Source organism: Protopterus annectens, chromosome 12.part0 (genome assembly GCF_019279795.1).
Source record: "Protopterus annectens isolate FY-2018-M chromosome 12.part0, PAN1.0, whole genome shotgun sequence".
Classification (NCBI taxonomy): domain Eukaryota; kingdom Metazoa; phylum Chordata; order Ceratodontiformes; family Protopteridae; genus Protopterus; species Protopterus annectens.
The window spans coordinates 1,266,876,759-1,266,886,475 of NC_056746.1; the positions used below are offsets into that span (position 1 = coordinate 1,266,876,759).

Here is a 9,717-nt window from a genome sequence, read left to right on the forward strand (position 1 = left end):
TTCTGGTCTGTTCCTCATAACATTTGTGGTTTTCTTGCAAATCACTGATGATTAACATCACTAATGATTAAAGCCACTAAATAATGACATACATTTCATTTTTTTCAAACATCATATCCTTCAGAAAATCCATGTTAACACAAATCCTTTTATTCTTAACCCCCACCCTTTCACCAGAATTCTTATGACTTATTCTTAACCCCCACCCTTTCACCAGAATTCTTATGACTTATTCTTAACCCCCACCCTTTCACCAGACTTCTTATGAATCACATCCTTACTTCTCCAAAATGTGGAACACATACTGAGAACTTCAATTAGTCAGCTAAACATAGTCAATAACTGTTTATTCATACTTACATAAAGTTATTTGAAGTATTTATATGACAAGAGTTTTTTTTACCATGGGTATTTGTGGCAGATCCTTTAAGGTAAAACTGCAATTACTAAAACTTAAAAAGGAGGATCGTTCTTCATAAAAGAGGTACAGCTGAAATGTACGCATAATGGAATTGTGCTCTTCTGTGAAACTTTGGGGCTACTTTAAAATGTAAGCACTGCACTTCAAAAGAAAGCTATATTGATAGAAAACATTTATTTTCAATCGGGAATCTTCCTATTTGTCCTGCCGCACTTCCGGGAACCGTAGAAACTAGTCTTAAATTGTGCACGGAGGAGGCTCCCTTCGGTTTTTCACAGTTTGTATAATAATTTTACACTAGTTGTTGTTTGGTACCTTGCAGTAATTTCTGCCGTTGCTGGCAATGTTTCTCGTCGTAGCTTGTGGCGGGAGAAACGTCTGTCTGTCGCTAACAGATCCTTAAATGATCTTAGTACAAGTTTCAGTTCGGCCGTCCCGCGGGAATTATAACTCGATGGGCCCGGCTACAGAAAAGTGCCGACGTGGCACCCACAAACATCATGAGTTTTGATGCAGAACCCTGATTCCCACATTAATTTACTGGTGTGTGGTTACAGAGTGGGCGATAAAAGTGGTCTGATTATGTTGCGAGGGATGCAGCCTGACAATATTTATTTATTTTACTGAGCGCATTTCTGTATACAGTCTCTCTCAAACAGTTTGCGGATATCGAAAAGTTTACATAGCTGTGTAAACTAATATCCGCACTGTTCTCTCACTATCTCCCGAAGAGCTCCGCTGTACAGATTTTGCCTTCTGTTTTTGGTCAGTTCCTGATAAAAATTATAGTGTTCTGCAAATCCTTGAGGAGTTTGAGTAGACTTCATATCCTTCAGAAAATGCTTACAAGTGCAAAACGTTATTCTAACAGCTTTCTAAGTTTATGAGAGCAGGGGGGGCTTAGACCCCCCTCATTATCGGGTTTGTCCACAGTTCCTTTTAAGAAGTTGAGAGGTATGTGAACTCATCCAAAAATGTCACAGTAGTATAGTGGGATAACTAACATTATTGCATCCACTCATTATTTGTCTGTATAGCATAGCTTTCAACTTTACTCAAGAAAAGGGGAAAATTAATGGGGGGGGTGCTCAAAATCATGGAAACGTTTACATTCTAGTCTTCTTCTTTCGGCTGCTCCCGTTAGGGGTCGCCACAGCAGATCAACTGTTGCCATTTCTTCCTGTCCTCTGTATCTTGCTGTGTCACACCAACCGCCTGCATGTCCTCTCTCACCACATCCGTAAACCTTATCTTAGGCCTTCCTCTTTTCCTGTTACCTGGCAGCTTCATCCTTAGCATCTTTTTCCCAATATACTCTGCATCCCTCCTCAGCACATGTCCAAAGCAACGTAATCTTGCCCCTCTGGCTTTGTCTCCAAACCTTCCAACCTGAGCTGACCCTCTAATATACTTATTCCTAATCCTGTCCACACTCGTTACACCCAGTGCAAATCTTAACATCTTTAACTCTGCCACATCCAGCTCTGACTCCTGTCTTTTTGTCAATGCCACTGTCTCCAACCCATATAACATAGCTGGTCTCACTACCCTCTTGTAGACCTTCCCTTTCACTCTTACTGGTACTAGTCTGTCACAAATCACTCCTGACACTCTTCTCCACCCACTCCATCCTGCCTGTACTCTCTTCTTCACCTCTCTTCCACACTCACCATTACTCTGAACTGTGGATCTCAAGTACTTAACCTCATTCACCTTCGCCACCTCTACTCCCTGCATCCTCACCATTCCTCTGTCCTCCCTCTCATTCACACACATATATTCTGTCTTAGTCCTGCTGACCTTCATTCCTCTTCTCCCTAGAGCATATCTCCACCTCTCCAGAGTCTCCTCCACCTGTTCCCTACTCTCACTACAGATCACAATGTCATCTGCAAACATCATAGTCCATGTGGACACCTGTCTGATCTCGTCTGTCAACCTGTCCATCACCATTGCAAATAAGAAAGGGCTCAGAGCTGATCCTTGATGTGATCCCACCTCCACCTTAAACGCATCCGTCACTCCCACCGCAGACCTCACTGCTGCAACACATACTTCTCTGACACTCCCAACTTCCTCATACAATACCACAACTCCTTTCTAGGCACCCTGTCATATGCTTTCTCTAAATCCAGAAAGACACAATGCAACTCCTTCTGACCTTCTCTATACTTCTCCATCACCACTCTCAGAGCAAACATCGCATCTGTAGTGCTCTTTCCTGGCATGAAACCATACTGCTGATCACTATACTAGTATTTTAATTAATTTAAGATTTAGCATCAGCTTTCATTTTCTAAACAATTAGTGTGAAATCCTGAAATCTGGCATTATTGACTGACTGTTATCTAGAGTGATTTACCAGAAATTAAAAAAATTTAGTCAAAGTAAACTTTATTGTCATACAGATCAACACAGAGGAAAAAGTGGGTGTCACTGAACGAAATTTTGATACTCGGGCTCATACCATAAGAATTATAGTTTACAGAAAGAAGATTAATAATAATTTAAAAATGCTGAATTAGAAATCAAAAATAAGATACTAGAAATAAACACAATAAAGTGTAAAGTGAGCTATGCAGATAATGTTATATTGCACATAAATAATGTTTGTTTACCCATTTAGCAGGTTAGGCTATGGGTTTGTTGTTCAGCAGTCTGATAGCATGGGAAGAAGCTGTTATTGAATCTGGATGTCCTGCTGCATCTAATGCCTCTGTAGCACTTCCTTCAAAGCAAATATATACTTTGCTACAGGGCAAATATATATGGCAAAATTAGGAATGTTCTTCTGAAAAATCAAAAATGGATGAGAGGTACATGGGGAATGGGGGCAATATTATGACTTAGCAGTGAGTACAAAATAGAATTTCCATGTTGTCTTCCTTCAGAGTGTCAAAGTCTCTCCCCTTGATTGGGACAGATGGGTTGGCTATCTCACAGTTCTTTTTTTTGGGGGGGGGGGGGTTACAGATTTGTTGCTATACCTTTCAACCTTTAGTATATGATTTCTGACAAAGCTAAAAATAAGGAGGGTGGACAAATGCTCCAAATCAAGGGTAAATTTTAAATGCTGCTCTCATATGCTATTGTTTTGTGTGGACATGCTTTTTTTCTGAAAGATAAGTCTTAATCACCTCTCCCATTATTTAGTGTCTTCAGTCTTCAATGATTTGCCAGAAAACTACAAATTTTATGAGGGACATTTCAAAACTATGAGACAAAAAAATGCGTATTTTGGATAGTGGCTATGTTTGTTCCCGCCGTTTTACATAACCATCAACACCTAATGGCTGTAGAGCAATACATGTATATATATATATATATATATATATATATATATATACACACACACACACACACGAAAACAGATTTTATATATATATATATATATATATATATATATATATATATATATATATATATATGAATATGGTAAATATAACTCGATTAACATGCACACACTTCTATAGATACACACACACACACACACACACATATATAGATATAAACACACAAACAGACACACTTGTGTTTATATATATATATATATATATACACACACACACACACACACACACACATACACAAAAAAGCATGTGTTTATATATATAATCAAACAGAGCTATGTATTTATATATATATATATATATATATATATATATATATATATATATATATATATATATATAGCTGCCTCTGTGTGTAGGTTCCATTTAAGTGGTCCATCACTGTATCTAATCACAAGTGGTCAAAAAATGACCTAATCACAGTTGTTGTAATGGCAGTCTCCAGTGCGTTTTGCAAATTATAACTTTGACAATAAGAACATTTTATGATTTTTTTTATAAATAGTATTAGTTTTGTTATAGATCTATATGTAATATTGCAGTTTGATTTTGACAGGATATTGGATTGTGTATGCTAGGGGTGCACTGCCAGTGTTTTTCCCCTTTCTTCCAGTGTAGTACAACCTTAGAGTTGTTATTTATAAGCTATGGGGTATATAGGTGCATGCCTCTATACAAAAAAAATCTGTTTTATTTATTATTTGAGCTATGTTGGCATATATTGTGTGTAGAAATTGGTTGTTTTAAATCATTTGTGTTTATATATTCTGTCTTTAGATATACAAAAATGTATCTGTGAGTATAATACTATTCATAAATAGAAAAAAAATACACATCATTGAATCATTTTTCATAGAAAATTTCATATATAGCAAATACTCCTCCAAAAGTTTTATTCTGAGATACCCTTTGCAGTAAAAGGATAACATTAAGGAATGAACAGAGAGTGTGCGTGTGGTTGGTATCCATTAAAGCTAAAGTAGACAGTGAGCAACCTCAAAGAAAAGAGGGCACTGAAGAGCCTGTGCCGATAACCAACAAAGTAAAACTGAAGGTAAGTTCAGGACTACCATTTGCAGATGAAGACATAGAAGACACTGTAGAGCCAAGGTATTTAGGGGAAGAAGCTACACCTTCCTCCTAGAGGCAAGTTACTGAAGATAGTAATCCTGAGTTAGACTTACATGTAAGCTGCATAAAGCTCAAAATGGCATACTGGAATGATGATGCCTTAAGTAAAGCAAGAGAAATAATAAGATATAGGGGAAGTAGGGAACAAGATGTTCCCATTATCTTTTATGCCTATTATTTCAAACACGTTTATTCCAAAACATGAAACAACAAAAGTAATCTATAGGACTCTTATTTCATATATAAAGTTGTATGAGTTTTACAAATAAGTTGGCTTAATGCCAGAACAACTGACCAAGGCCCAATGACAATAAAACACAGCCATAAAGTAGTTTCACCATTTAACAAATTTACAGTTATAGAACTTATAGGTTCATAGGTTCATACTAGGCTATCTGCCCTAGGGCATTTATAAGCCTAGCCAGTGTGTGTTTGGCTTTCGCCACCCATTTTAAATTAATTTTGGTATGCCCTTTTTCGAGGTTAGTATACTGTGCCGCTGTCTAACAGTGACACAGAAGTGATACCCGGGGTAAACCTATAATCCCCCATCCACTCATCAAGATTCCTCTTGAAGAGAGTCAATGAGGGACTCTGCCTAACCTGGACTGGGATTTTATTCCAGAGTGAAGGGAGCCTCTGGGTTATGAATCTGTCCCTCCAGCATGTCCTATTTATATCAGTGCTGAGGTTCAAGTCTCTCGAGCGCGTAGCTCGATGGGATTTGGATTTTCTGAGGTGCAGCATGTCCATTAATTCCGGGTTGGACATGGCTTTATACGTCAGGCACAGATCACCTCTGAGCAGGCAGTATGCCACTGAGTAGAGCTGGAGTTTCTTTAACCGGGCAGCATATGGCATCTGTTTGAGCCCTTTGATCCTCTTGGTGAGGTACTTTTGGGGTCTTTCCAGTTGCTGCAGGTGTCTGGTAAGGTACATCTCAAAAGGGGCATTGTACTCAATTATGGGCCTGATGAGGGATGAGTAAAGAGGCACGATGACCTCTCCTGATCTAGATGTGAATCCCTTCATGATTAGGTGGGCTATATAAAATGTTTTTCTAACCACTTTGGCCACGTGGTTGTCAAATGAGAGATTACTATTAACTTGGGTCCCCAGGTCCCTAATTACTTCTTCTGTACTTAATGGATTACCACCTATGTGGTAATTTGTGGGCACTTTGTTTTTGCCAAAAGGGATGACTACACACTTTTTGGCATTTAGCTTGAGGCCATGGCTCTGGCACCAGTTGTCTGTTTCTATGAGGCCCTTTTGGAGGATGCTTGTGTCGGCTGGAGAGTCGATTATGGCGCCCAGTTTGCAGTCATCTGCGAACTTGGTCAGCCACAGTCCTTCCATGTTGGCCTGTACCTCTGAGAAATATATACCGAAGAAGAGAGGTCCCAGGACTGAGCCTTGTGGGATGCCACTTGTAACTGGTTTGGAGTCTGACGTGGCTCCAGCAATTCTAACCATGTGGGTTCTGTCCTTGAGCCAGTTTGCAACCCATCTAGTGACATAGGGGTTTATATTTAAGCTGGTGAGCTTATCTATAATGCTCGAGTGGGGTATTGTATCGAAGGCTTTTGCGAGGTCCAGGTAGGCTGTGTGGACCACCTTCCCCTCGTCAATGGCCTTTTATGACTGTTTCAAAGAAATCAACCAGGTTTAAGAGGCAGGATCTGCCTTTAACAAAGCCGAACTGAGTAGGATTCAGTGTCTGTAGGTCCCCGATATCTTTATTTATGAGGTCCATGATGATCCTTTCCATAGCTTTGCAGACCAAGCTAGTCAGGCTTATGGGGCGATAGTTTCCAGGATCCGTTGAGGCACCACCTTTGTGGAGAGGGACCACTGTTGCTGTACGCCACTCTTTGTGTACATATCCTGTAGTAAGGCTGAGATTGAACAGTAGTTTTATGTTTGGGTTTAGCTCTTTTTGGAGTTCATGTAGGACGCAGCCCGGGACACCGTCTGGTCCCATTGATGCTGTGTTTTTTGCTTTGGCGTGGGCGGCTCTTACCTGAGCATCTGAGATGTCACGGGGGCAGCACTCTGCTGGGATAGATATTTGCCCTTTTGGTGGGGGGGGGGGTTTGCGCTGAACCTGTCAGCTAGGATGTTGGCAATGTCTGTGGGTTTGGTGTACTTTTTGTCATTTTGGACTAATTCTGAACATATCTGGGAATTCCCACCCAGGTTCCTAACATAACTAAAGAAAGCCTTGTGATTATCCTTAGTGTGCAAAACAGGAACAGGAACAACACACCAAGCCTGGCCCCAAGTCAACACAGAGCTGGTAGGAATTTTGAAGTGTTTAGCAGAGGATGTCTGCAAACCAGCTTTTAAAGATGTAAAGACACAAACCATGCAATGCAAAGGAATTCCAGCTGGAAAGTACAAATCCTTCCTTCGAAATAAGGGATAGTAGACCCGGTAATTCCACCACAAAAGCTTTAATAAACAGATACGAACACCAAGCGGTTTCGCCTGGACACTTCCAGGCTTTTTCAAGGTTATCCTTAGTGTCCTGTGCAATTTTTCTCTCGAAGCTGGCCTTAGACGATTTTATAAGTGCCCGTAGTTTTTTGCTAATACTGAACAGAGATGCCTTCACTTTTGGGGATTTTGCTCTATCATGTAGTAGCTTCCTCCTTCTATTGTATAGTTTGTTTATGGCTGGGTTCCACCAGACAGGATGTCTGCCTTTGGAGGATTGGTTCTTGGTTTTATTTGGGATTGCATGATCCATGCATTCCTGAAGGTGTTCATAGAATGCGTTTATAAAGGATTCTGTGGTCTGGGCCATATTTTCCAGGGCCCGGGGGCTTTGAAGGATTCCACCTCGGTTTTGAGGAGTGTGAAATTTGCTTTAGAGAAGTTTTTCACTGTGGTTTTCTGGGCAGAGGGTGGGGTCGGGATGTGAATATCCAGTGAGATTAGTTTATGGTCTGATCTTACCAGTGAGGGATACACTTCTGGTCTGGAGCATAAAGTCCCCATGTTGGTGATGATCAGGTCCAGTATGTTTTCCCCTCTTGTGGGAGTGGTAACAAGTTGTTCCATAGCATCTGAGTTTATAAATTCTAGGAACCTTTGGGCTAGGGTGTTGGAGCTAGAGTAATGCTCCCAGTATATGTTTGGGTAGTTGAAGTCCCCCAATATAATGGCGTTTGGAGAGACCTTCATATTTTCCAGTGTTCTCAGGAAGGCAGAGTGGGGTTCCTGGGATTGGGAGGGTGGTCTGTAGCAGGCTATAAACTGGAAGGCAGTTTTACCCACTGTTAGTTGCACATGGATAGTCTCTGATGCTTCTTGCTGTGCCACCAACCTGGAGGTGTGGCTATCTTTGATGAATATTGATACTCCCCTCCTTTTGTGGTTCGGTCCAAGTTTTGGGGCCGAAAAGCATGGTATGAGGTATAACCTGGTAGTGCTGGGGTGCTCTCGGGAGCCTTGAACCAGGTTTCTGTTACTGCACAGATATCGATGTTCTCCATGCTAAGGAGAGTTTCGAGTGCATCTTGATGTTTAGACTTCTGGCGTTGAGTGGCATTACTCTTAGTTTCTTATCCCTTGTGATACCTATGGAGGTGGGTTTGTCTTTTGAGCCTTCCCTAAAAAAGGCACTATGGGGGTAGCAAGAGCCTTTGCCAATATCCAAAAGCCCATGGGTGACAGGTGCAAGCCATCCCTAGCAAAGCATCGTGGCTTGTCGAGCATGTCATCCCAGGCTGACAGGCATTGGATCCCCTTTGAATGACACCAATACTTAAGCCAATTGTTGAAATTAATCATCTTGTCTTCATATTGTGGCATCATTCTTGGTGAGGGTAAGATGCTACTCAAGGTCAGGGTCATACCGGCCTGGGCTACATGCTCAGAGAGCTCCTCTATGTCTCTTTTCATGTAGTCCAGCAAGGTACGTCTCAGGTCATTCACACCAGCATGGACAATGACTGAGTCATATTTGTACTTGCCTTGGAATGACGTGAGTGCTTGTGTTATGTGGCGGATCCTAGCGCCCAACAGGCAGCTCACCATGACCTTCTCCTTGTTCAGCCTGGTGAGCGGGACGTCAGTGTGCCTGACGATAGTCACCTATTACAAGTGTATCAGGTGTCTTGTTTAGCCTTAAGGGCTGTGACTGTTCGGCACACTGGCTTTGTGAGCTATGTGTTGCACGTGTTTTGCTTTGGGGTAGCGGTTGCTTGGGTGTCTGCTTTGGAGGTCTCTGCTGCTTAGGCAGATTTTTATTTAGAGCCTCCGAGTATGTTTTTGTGTGTTTATGTGTTTGGTTTGCTGTCGTGGTAGGTCTATGTGAGACTGGAATTGTAGTGAGTGTGGTTTCCTTCTCCTCCTGACTGGTTACGCCAGTACTGAGTTGAGAGAGCTTAGCCTCCAGTTTGGCTATATGGTTGCATCTCTCACATGTGTTGGAATTTGTTGGGAGGAAGTGAGGGTTGTCTGTGTACATGAGGCAGTTGTAACATTGCCTCAAGATTCCCAGATTCACCAGCTGGACCGGAGAGGAGATTGACAACTGACCTTTGGACATGCTAGAATAGTATTGGGAATTCCTTTATAATTGAAAAAAGGGGCCAATGGGGAACAAGGTACTCAAGGGGAGTTTGTGAGGGTGTAGTGCTTTTAATTTTTTAGTGTTGACTTATATAATTGCTTTAGTGAGCAAGTGCCAGGTAACTTAAATGCAATGTGTTACAGGTAACTTAAATGCAAAAACGACAAACAGTAACTTTCAAGTGAAACAAGGAAATAACTACAGTAAGCAATGCAGATATCACTAGGGATCCA

The 9,717-nt window shown here is 41.2% G+C and overlaps 1 protein-coding gene across 5 annotated transcripts in view; it reads right to left on the minus strand.

Annotated features, from left to right (window-relative positions):
• SLC2A10 (solute carrier family 2 member 10) overlaps window positions 1–1,216 on the minus strand; it is a 292,177-nt gene extending 290,961 nt beyond the window's left edge. Inside the window, exon 1 of one of the 5 annotated variants that reach the window (XM_044090296.1) lies at window positions 361–1,216. The gene's annotated coding sequence lies outside the window, so the exon portion shown is untranslated. The remainder of the gene's footprint in view (window positions 1–360) is intronic. The other 4 variants (XM_044090297.1, XM_044090294.1, XM_044090293.1 and 1 more) reach the window with 4 other exon arrangements.
• Between the last annotated feature and the right edge of the window lie 8,501 nt (window positions 1,217–9,717).